General features: G+C 43.7%; 1 long non-coding RNA gene across 4 annotated transcripts in view; it reads right to left on the bottom strand.

The window, feature by feature from the left end:
- Positions 1-10,599, bottom strand: part of LOC121393095 — a 16,938-nt gene extending 6,339 nt beyond the window's left edge. The window contains exons 1-3 of one of the 4 annotated variants that reach the window (XR_005961934.1): positions 9,981-10,599; positions 3,924-3,959; positions 1-944 (exon numbers count right to left, since the gene is read on the bottom strand). The exon at positions 1-944 is cut by the window's left edge and continues 475 nt beyond it. This is a non-coding gene — a long non-coding RNA (uncharacterized LOC121393095). The remainder of the gene's footprint in view (positions 945-3,923; positions 3,960-9,980) is intronic. The other 3 variants (XR_005961937.1, XR_005961936.1, XR_005961935.1) reach the window with 3 other exon arrangements.
- Between the last annotated feature and the right edge of the window lie 238 nt (positions 10,600-10,837).

Here is a 10,837-nt window from a genome sequence, read left to right as displayed (position 1 = left end):
TGTGGCCCATTTCAAGGAAATGTTTAGCCACAGGTTTTTGGGTCTTACCCATCTCTGAATGCTACACTTATTGCGGATCTAAGTCCATCCATTCTCAACCTCAGTGTTAAATCTGTTTTACTTACATAAGAGAGGCCACAGGGGCAGGTAACTTAGTAGATCACATATGTTGTAGAGCTCGTGATATGATGTCTTATGGAAAACCTTTCACCTACACGATGTGCAGTTAGGACACCGAAAACACCCAAGTTTATTATTAGAACGCCAACTACTCTCTTATGTTTGGTTACCATGCCCATGCCTTAACATAGCAAAAACAACTGGCAGGCAAAGGGTTAACAGCAAAACTGGAACCAAAGAAGTTAAAATATGAGCAAACCTATCAGCAGGGGGTTATTCCTCTTGGATGATGTTTTTATTTCTTTTCCGTGCTCTGGGTACTACATTTTGTCTTGCAGACTGGCGATCATGAGGCTTTGGGACTGTATCTAATACCATGTCTTCAATGTCGCCCAGCAAAGACTCACATATAGCAAGCATTTCCTGTAAAATATAAATAAGCTTAAGATCCTTTCAGATTGTAACGTGTAGCATCTCTATAAAAGTTGTGATCCAGGCCTTCAAAGACGTGGGTAGGAAGTCACCACCACCCATGCTTGGTGATTTTTAAAAGTGTCCCTCCTCTGCAAAGGGCCCAATCTACAATCATATGCTCCCCCATAACAACCTAGAAGGAAAGTGAGCAACTGACAGTGATGAATCCCGGAGAGCCAGCACATCAGATGTAACATGGCAGCCACTAACTCCTTTGCGATATTTCTCTTAGCCCAGGTATTTGATAGGAGGGCAACTGAAGGGAGAGCATTGGATGTGGTTCATGAGGAGGGTGGCACACTTTGGGAGGTTGTTCTTCTGTAATATTTCTAATTGGCAAACCCTGAAAACTGTTGAGATTAAATTAGAGAATTTGAACATGAAAAAATGTATGTCATTAAAATACAACTCAATTGTTTTTTACAAATAATGATTTCAATTGCAATTACATTTAGAACAATCTGTTTTTTTTTTAAATTAATGTATACTGTAAAATTGCATATAATGATATACATATGCAAAGAAAATAGGCTCTACAAACGGAAGCAGCAATATCTTCACAAGTTACTTTGCCAATCTTTTAAACAATTACTTTTACTTACAAAAGCATAACGTGTTCAAATATCTTAAGATTCTATATTGTACCACTAGGTGGAGCATGCAACTCAGCAAAGAAAACTCATAACATTTAAGGAAAATGCCATAGCTTTAAAGTCTAATGGTCATCTCAGCATTTTGCTGGATCACTGCTGCTCAGCCATAGGCAGCAGAAGATGCTTTTGGCGGGGGGGGGGGGGGGGGGGGGGCAGGGTGAAAAGTATTGACCATGCCCCCTTTTAGCAACTCCCTTTGGACTCCACCCACTTTCTGGTGTGCTTTCTCTGAATTTTCAGGAAAATCAAACCATAGTAGTTGAGGCAAAGTTTGCTTAAAGTCTGGAACTGCAGGAAGAGGGTATTAACATCACATGTACAATTTTAACCGAGAGCTGTGAATGCTGCACTATAAGCACATTATGGGGAAAAAGATTCTGGCATAACGTAATAAAGAGAAGGCACCATAAGCATTATAAAGAACATTATATAGTAAGAAGAAGAGGGCACTGGCACACCAAATACATACATAGAGAGCAATGGACAATGGCACTCCGAGCAGTACGAAATAGAGAATACTGACAGGCCAAGCACAATATAACAAAGTGGGTATAAGTACAAGAATGCATTATTTAGTAAGAATCAGTGAGCACAGGCACTCCGAACCTATTATAAGTTCTAGCATCTCCCCATGAACTGCCTCACTCATTTGGTCTGCCAAAAAGCAAGGTATGAGGAGCTGTAGGCCTGGAGAATTGTGTAACCTGTAGCAGGGAAAACCATGCAGTGATTGCATAAGTAATGTGAAAAATTCAAATATCCTTCACGACATGGATATCTTTTCTGCTAGTTAGACAGCAATGGTATATTATAATGGGCAGTTGTAAACATTCTTCAATACCACTGCATAATAATTATATATAAACATTGTAATTTAGGTAAAAAAAACAAATCTAGCCTTTTGGCCTAAGTATAACTTCTAGCTTATACAAAGGAAGGAGAACAGCCCCTTCTAAATCTCCAATTTGCTTCAAAGACTTTCTTCCTGACACCAAGATGCAATTGGACCATTTTCTGGATTAACTTTGTACTAAGATCTTTAACCCTGTATTTCTGTATACCCCCGCTTAGAAATCAGGATAGCACAGTAAAAATTCCATGTATAAATACCCCTAGAACTCACAGCAGAATGGCAACTTAATTTATAAATAGCCCCAAAATTCATAGCAGAATGCCAATTCCATGTATAAATACCCCCATAACTTATATCAAGTTGGCACAGTGGCAATTACAAGTATAAATACCTCCAGAATTCATGGCAGGATGGCATCATGGCAATTCCATGTATAAAACCCACAGAACTCATAGCAATATGGCAATTCTATGTACAAGTACCCCCAGAATTTATAGCAGAATGGCAAAGGGGCAATTTCATATCCCACAAAACCCAGAAGCACAGGAGTAGATGAGCACATTTACAAATTGCCAATGATTAGCCACTCACCCTCACCTAGGAGGATTCAGCAGAGGTGCCTGGTTGAGAGGTGGAATCCCAGTCAGCCACAGATCAGGAGGATTCTCAGGAATCTCAAATGCAGCAGGCACTCCACAAACACACACATAGCACATCCGGTTGCCTGCCTGCCGCAGAGAGTTCCCGGAAGAGGAGTGGAGCTTCCAATAGTGGCAGCGTAACTACGGGGAAGCAGAAGGGGGAATTGCACCAGGGCCCGCAGCTCACTCGACAAACAGCACGTCTAGAGGGAGGGGGGGTGGGATTGCACGGTGTACATTCTGCACCCGGGCCTGGACTATTATGCTAGGCTAGAAACTAACTACAGGGGCGTAACTAGTTACTAGTCCAGGCCCATGCGCAGGATGTGCACCAAGCACACGCCCCCCCATCCCTTTAGAGCGATGGGCTGCGGGTGATGCAGGGGGGAGCGGGTCCTAGTGCAATTGCACCCCCTGCTCCCCCGTAGTTAGTTAGTTTCTAGCCTACAATAACTAGTTACTAGTCCAGGCCCGGGCGAAGGATGTGCACCATGCACCCCGCCCCCACCCCTCTAGACTCACTGTTTGTGGACTGATAGGTTGCGTACAATAAAGAAGGAACAGCTCGAATGTTAAAGGGATACGGTCATGGGAAAACATGTATTTTTCAAAATGCAACAGTTAATAGTGGTGCTCCAGCAGACTTATGCAATGAAATACATTTTTAAAAAGAGCAAAATTATTTATAAATATTTAATTTTGAAATCTGACATGGGGCTAGACATATTGTCAGTTTCCCAGGTGCCCCCCAGTCATGCTCTGGTAAACTTCAGTCATTCTTTACTGCTGCACTGCAAGTTGGACCCCTTCCCCCCCAGCAGTCGATCAGCAGAACAATAGGAAGGTAACCAGATAACCACTCCCTGGTAGGTATAAGAACAGCATTTAATAGTAAAAATCCAGGTCCCACTGCGACTCCTTCACTTACATTGAAGAGAGAAACAATAGCCTGTCAGAAAGCAGTTTCATAGTGCAGCATTGGCTCTTTCTGAAAGCACATGACCAGACAAAATAACCTGAGATGGCTGCCTATACACCAATATTACAACTAAAAAAAAAATCCTTTTAAGCATACTTCATATACAAGAATTCAAAACAAGCGCTGTTAATAACAGGCAGAATAAGCCAGCAGACACTAAACTACAAATACTGCAGATATACTTTTATCTTTAAAGTACTGACCTCAAGAGGCATGAGTTTCATTCATGTGTTCTACGGCTGTATAAAACAGAAATAAAAGGAAAAACATTAAATACTGTAACATTCTTAAAACCTGGTAAATATCCTCCCTCCATAAAGTCAGCAGGATATTTAGTATACATAACAGGGTTCATTGAAGACTAAGGCTACAAACAAGTCACTACCAAAAAGCAAAGGAGAAAAATGTATCATTGGTACAATCTAAAGGTTCGCACCTATGGGAGTTTTTACTTGCGATTGAATATCAGCAGATTTTTTTAAGATCCACTGTACACCAACACAAGTTCTTACTGTTCCCAATCTGTTCGGAGATCCTGTACCCACATGAACATCAACAATGAACATGACAGACATAAAATAATAAACATGAAATTAACCTGAAGAGCAAGAAAATGCAAGTTTAAACAATCATGGATGCATTCTCTAATAAGGAAGTTATTACAGGAGTGAAAAAGTAGTGGCATGAAAACATTAGTACAAAAGAACCATCACTATGTCACCAATAGGTCCTAAAAATATGCCAGATAATAATGTGCCAGATTCCGATAAAAACAGTTCTCATTAGTCATTTTCGAAGTTTTTTTTATGAAAAAAAACCCTATTCCTGACCCCACATAGACCCTCCTCCCTCCCCCCCCCCGAGCCTAGCTGCTACCCCAGGTAAACGGCCCTAACTTTTCACTTACCCCTCAATGCAGATTCAGGGATCGGAGCTCATGGCAGCCATCTTCTGTAATCTGAGAATGAGACCGGCAGAGTGGCGCATGCGCAGTTGGAAGGCATTGCCAAAGACATGAAGACCCGGAAGATGGTTGCTTTGAACTCTGATCCCTGAATCTGCACAGAGGGGTAAGTAAAAAGTTAGGGGCATTTTCCCAGGGTAGCAGCTAGGCTGGGGGTGAGGAGGGAGGGGGTATTTTTTTTTAATAAGGGGTTTGTTTCTCCTTTAAAGGAACAGTTCAGTGTAAAAATTAAAACTGTGTAAATAGAAGTGCCTGCTTGGTTAGAGTGATGGAAAAGTTCAAGTGAAAAAGGGTGGCAGTGATCAATAACGGACATATTTTAGGTATGTCTTTGGGTGCTATTGAGTTGGGGGGGGTTGCAAGATATGTGTGAAAATATGACTTTTTTGCCATATCTGGTTATAAAGCCAGTGATGACATTGGCCATATTAGTTTTAGCTGAATACATCAAGCTTATGGGTTTCCAATCATGGCTTATAAACCCACCTATTTTTTTAGACACATTCAATTGTCCCTTTTCTCATTAGATTATTGCAGTTTGTTCTGTTGTCCGCCTCTGTATTATGAAGGTTATCCTAAATGGACAATTGATTTGTCAGGGAGGGAGGGGGAGCACCATGTGAATGCATATTAAATGCATCCTGATCAAAGAGGAATTTATGCACTCTAAAGATAGGGCACAACAGGTTGGATCTCGAAATGCAAAATCTCACCTTTTGGCTCCGAAAACCACTATGTCTGCCTGCACCTGAGCAGAGGTAATTTCTGTGGGTGCAGGCTCAGTGGGCAAAAGGGTATCAGAGGAGTAGCCGAGTCTCTGTCTGCATTTCTCCACATGCCAAGATCCGACTCGTCTGGCACTAGCCAAAAGTCACTTAGACATAACAATAATGGTAAAAGGGAGGCAGAGTCAATAGACACACATTAAGTAGTTAATATGTGTAGGGGAGAAGAGAAATCCTTCCCCTGCTTTTCTGTCTGTGACATCATTCAGCCCAGTAACAGGCTGGAGAGCGACCTGATTGGCTGGACACCGCAGTGCATCCTGGGAGGAGAGGGTGTGCCAGACTGTGAAGCTGTGTGTGTAGGCCCTGCTGGATCTGTGTGTGTAGGCCGCTAAAGCTTCAGAGGAGGAAAGTGCCATTTGAGAAGAGTTTCCACTGTGATCTGCCTCTGAGAGAGATTGCTGAATAAATCCCTTGAAGAGAGGATTTGCCACAGTACTGAGCCTAACAGGAAGACAGGCCTTGTGTGATTTTGCCTGCTACGTGGGAAGCTGCTATTTTCCAAGGGAAAAGGTACTCTGGGGAAAGGTAGCGCTACCAGGGGAATAAGAGCTCTGGGGAAAGGGACATTGCAATTTGAACTGTGTGCTTTTAACCCTTCCAGACAAGTGGGACTGTGATACTATAAGAACTGTGTTTGAACCGATAGTTAAAACCTAATAGGGATTTAGGTGGTGTCCCTTATATTCCCATACAGGCGTGACTTGTGTATTAGTTACTACTTTACAGTTTATATAAAGTTAAATATTGTTATCCGCAAAGTGTGTGTTTATTATTTCCTAGGGGATTCCTCTGAGGTAAGTTCCTCAGTGCTCCCTAGGTGGAGGCACTGCGCTGTGATTCCTAGTTCCCAGTACTTTTCGACTTGCAAAAGGGACTCAGGGCCCCTGAATTGCCAAGGAAGCTATTATTTAAAGGGACAGTAACCAAAATAGCGTTACATTGGAGGCACTGCTGAGATGTCGACTGGGAAGCTGGGGATGTTTGATGAAAATATGTCTGCCTTTGAAACTCCACAAAGTGTTCGCCAATGGTGTACTGCATTGGGACTTAACCCCGAAAGGTTGCCGCTGTTGGGCCCATGGTGCTCAGAGTGAAGGAAGAATTTATTTATCAAGTTCTGGATGGGGAACAGATTTTTTACCGCCCAAGGGTGGCTGCGTCACGGCGGGATTCTGCCGGGGTCCTGTTGAATGTTCTTATAGACAGCCCCAGAGAGATAGATCGTGACCGTGTTCCCCCTGATATTGATGCTGAAAGTGAAGGGCCCTGGAAGATTGTTCTGCCTGATATGTCTGATGACGCAGATGAGTTAACTTCCCAGGGTGATGCCCTTACTACCCAGTATGCAGTGAAGGCACCGGAGAGTGTGCAACTGAACAAGACGTTGTTTGATTCGCCAGCTGAAAAGAGTCACATAAAGAGATGTCCATCCTGTGAGAGCGTGGTCTCCAAGGGGAGTCGCCATAGTTCTGGTGGCCGGCTGGATACCCCAGAGATTGTGAGCGCGCTGGGACAACTTACTGACCAACTGACACAGCTAGCCTGGAATGGTAATTTTAAGAGACTTAAAGTGTTTTCAGGTACCAATCCTGTACCCTCAGGTGAAGAGTCCTTTGAGTGTTGGAGAGACTCCACTGTTGTGTCCGTGAGAGATTGGACTGGGCCCGAGACTACTATGAGAAGGAAGATCCTTGAAAGTCTTCGCAGCCCTGCCGTGGATGTTGTTAAGTCCTATATGGTCGGTCACCCCGATGCTACTTCGGGTGATCTGATTGAAGTCCTGGAGGTGACGTTTGGCCCTGTAGAGAGTGCTACAGAGATGCTCTATCGCTTCCACTCTACCGTCCAGAAAGAGAAGGAAGATTTGTCTGCTTATCTTGTGCGGCTAGAACAAGGCCTGAGACTGCTAGTGAGCCGTGGTGCAATTACAGACAGTGAAATGGATCCTCTGAGAATTCGCCAATTGAAGAGAGGGACCCTGAATAGTGACCCTGTTGCCATGACAATTAGAGCACACTACCAGGATAAGCTCCCCCCTGGGTACATTGCTCTGATGGAGAGAGTGCGGCGAGAAGAGGCGGATGCCTATGTGAGGGTCAGACGAAGTCCCACTTCAGGGCATACAGAGAAATCCACTGCTGATGCTAAACTGTTGGAGGAAAACAAGAAGCTTCGCAAAGAGTTGGAGGAGTTAAAAGCTCAACTGTCTGAGAGAGCCAAACCCCCAGCTGAAACTAAGAGAGTTCCTACGTGTTACCGGTGTGGAAAGCTTGGCCACATCCAGTCAAACTGCCCAGTTCCTGATGAAGGTGAAACCCAATCTGCACTGTGTAAAGTACGCCGTAGGCGTAGAAGATTCCATGGGAGATGTTACAAGTGCCAAGTGATGGGTCATCAGGCCCGAAGTTGTAAGACTTACAAAATTTCCACCATACAGAAGTCTTATTATGAGCCTTCTGTCTGTGAGAGTGACTCCCCTGAAGAGGATAGGGTGTTGAGTCGAGAGAAGACTACTGTGGAGAACCCTATTGGCATGAAGGTGGCCCCTGAAACCTTTGATACCCCCGATAGATCTAAAGTACTGGGTCTGGGTGAGCGCAGGTCTCCAGGTAAGGCCAATGTTAGGGTCCCAGGTAACAATAGTGATAAAGACATTTTTGACTGTTTTGCTGTCCAGGCATGCCAGGGCATACGGCAAGCGAGGACGTTGCCGATTTGTCCAAGGGGAGAATGTAGGGGAGAAGAGAAATCCTTCCCCTGCTTTTCTGTCTGTGACATCATTCAGCCCAGTAACAGGCTGGAGAGCGACCTGATTGGCTGGACACCGCAGTGCATCCTGGGAGGAGAGGGTGTGCCAGACTGTGAAGCTGTGTGTGTAGGCCCTGCTGGATCTGTGTGTGTAGGCCGCTAAAGCTTCAGAGGAGGAAAGTGCCATTTGAGAAGAGTTTCCACTGTGATCTGCCTCTGAGAGAGATTGCTGAATAAATCCCTTGAAGAGAGGATTTGCCACAGTACTGAGCCTAACAGGAAGACAGGCCTTGTGTGATTTTGCCTGCTACGTGGGAAGCTGCTATTTTCCAAGGGAAAAGGTACTCTGGGGAAAGGTAGCGCTACCAGGGGAATAAGAGCTCTGGGGAAAGGGACATTGCAATTTGAACTGTGTGCTTTTAACCCTTCCAGACAAGTGGGACTGTGATACTATAAGAACTGTGTTTGAACCGATAGTTAAAACCTAATAGGGATTTAGGTGGTGTCCCTTATATTCCCATACAGGCGTGACTTGTGTATTAGTTACTACTTTACAGTTTATATAAAGTTAAATATTGTTATCCGCAAAGTGTGTGTTTATTATTTCCTAGGGGATTCCTCTGAGGTAAGTTCCTCAGTGCTCCCTAGGTGGAGGCACTGCGCTGTGATTCCTAGTTCCCAGTACTTTTCGACTTGCAAAAGGGACTCAGGGCCCCTGAATTGCCAAGGAAGCTATTATTTAAAGGGACAGTAACCAAAATAGCGTTACATATGGTTCAAAGGTCTGACCTTGTTACAATCTGCCAGATTTTAATATGTATTTTCTTGCATATAGGAACAGTAACACCAAAAAATTAAAAGTGTTTTAAAGTAAATAAAATATAATGTACTATGGCCCTGCACCGGTAAAACTGATCTGTTTGCTTCACAAACACTACTATAGTTCATATAAACAAGCTGCTGTGTAGCAATGGTGGTAATTGAAAAAAGGCTATATGGCACAGGTTAAATAGTGGAGAACAGATAACCTATGTAACCTGAGCCTTTTCTCCTTTGAATGGCTGCCCCCATTGCTAAACAGCAGCTTATTTATATAAACAATAGTAGTGTTTCGGAAGCAAACAACTGTTTTACCGGTGCAGGGTAACGCTGCATTATATTTTTATTACTTATTTAGTTATGTAATTGTTCCTTTAAGGAGACTCCTGCAGCTTGAAGGTGTATTTACTTAGAAGCAGTCTGCACAATCCATTGCCACGTTGTTATGCTATTCTAATGTGGATACACATCAAGAATGTTACATGTGTCAGTATGTAGTTAAACTTAGAAAACTATAAAATATGCAAATTTGCAGAAAAGAACCTCTTGTTGTTCCTCTCTCTTACAGTTCTAGCAAAACACACTTCATTCGAAAAAAATATTGGTTTGTTCCTCTTAGTCCATAACAAGGTGACACACATAGAAGAGCTCGGCCACAATACGTTCAGTGATATATAAGGCACAAAGAATGCATTCGTAGCCCTTCCTTTGCTCTACTGGTCTGGAAGTAACGGGATATTATACAAAGAAAGACGGACTAGAATCCCATACTTACAGCCAACACATGCGAAGCTGTGGGACAGGAGTCATAGTTGGGCAACAGCAAAGGAAGAAGAATGAGAAGAAGCAGCAGCAGCAGAACAGAGCTCTCGGCTACATTCCCTTCCAAACAACATATACACGGTTGTACTGGAGCATTCAGCACGTCTGCGCCCACTTACCTGAAAATGGTCTCCTTTTCCTTTCGCGCTTCCTAATGGTAAATCTTATCCCCAACGTGAACTGCTTGCAACAGCCTAAAACTTTCCCACGAGTTCCACCATTGGAGTTTACACGCGTGACCACGCCCCTTCAAGACGCGAAGTACGGGGACGCGCTAGGGACATACTGACTCAAATCCCGAAGCGTGTATTGTATTTCTTCGGCTGCAATGTTGACTAAAGCAAAAACAATAAGCCATTCGCCTGTCACGTGATGTTTTGTAGCCGAAACAGGCTTCTGAAATTGGGGGCGTCAGTGGCTTTGTGTTGTTACTTCTCACAGTGACCAATTAGCACATTGACTTCTTAAACTGTGGCCAGGCAGAAATTCACTCCATGTTGGTATTTAAGAAGATGCAATGTATGGTGTATGTACATGTTTAGCCACAGGAGACAGCACGGCTACGAATACATCTGTTTCACTGCTCCACACAATCAGTTTACAAAGGCGAGGGGACTTTATCGGGCATCTCAAAAGTACTGAAAGCTAAAAGTAAGGCAGGGACAAACCTTTGCAAGCGGAGAAGGATGGGGGTATAGGGCAGGCGCTGAGCAGCTGGCAATATAACTATCTAAACTGTAAAACTCAGATTCCCCGCTTTGTCACGCCCTAGCGAGTCTCAGCCAATGGCTTCCCAGCAGAGGGTGGGCACATTTATGTAATCCAATCAGCAATCAGTAGTCTTTTGTTGCAAATGCAGATGAGACAATAAAAAACGACTACCCTCTGCGGGCTCTGATTGGCTGCAGCCATGGTGGGCGGAACTTTCTGTCACCAAGGATTGGTGAGACAGAATATTGAGAACCGTTATCGTGAC

The sequence above is a fragment of the Xenopus laevis genome, chromosome 6L (genome assembly GCF_017654675.1).
Source record: "Xenopus laevis strain J_2021 chromosome 6L, Xenopus_laevis_v10.1, whole genome shotgun sequence".
NCBI lineage: Eukaryota > Metazoa > Chordata > Amphibia > Anura > Pipidae > Xenopus > Xenopus laevis.
This window is presented reverse-complemented; position numbering and strand designations above follow the sequence as displayed.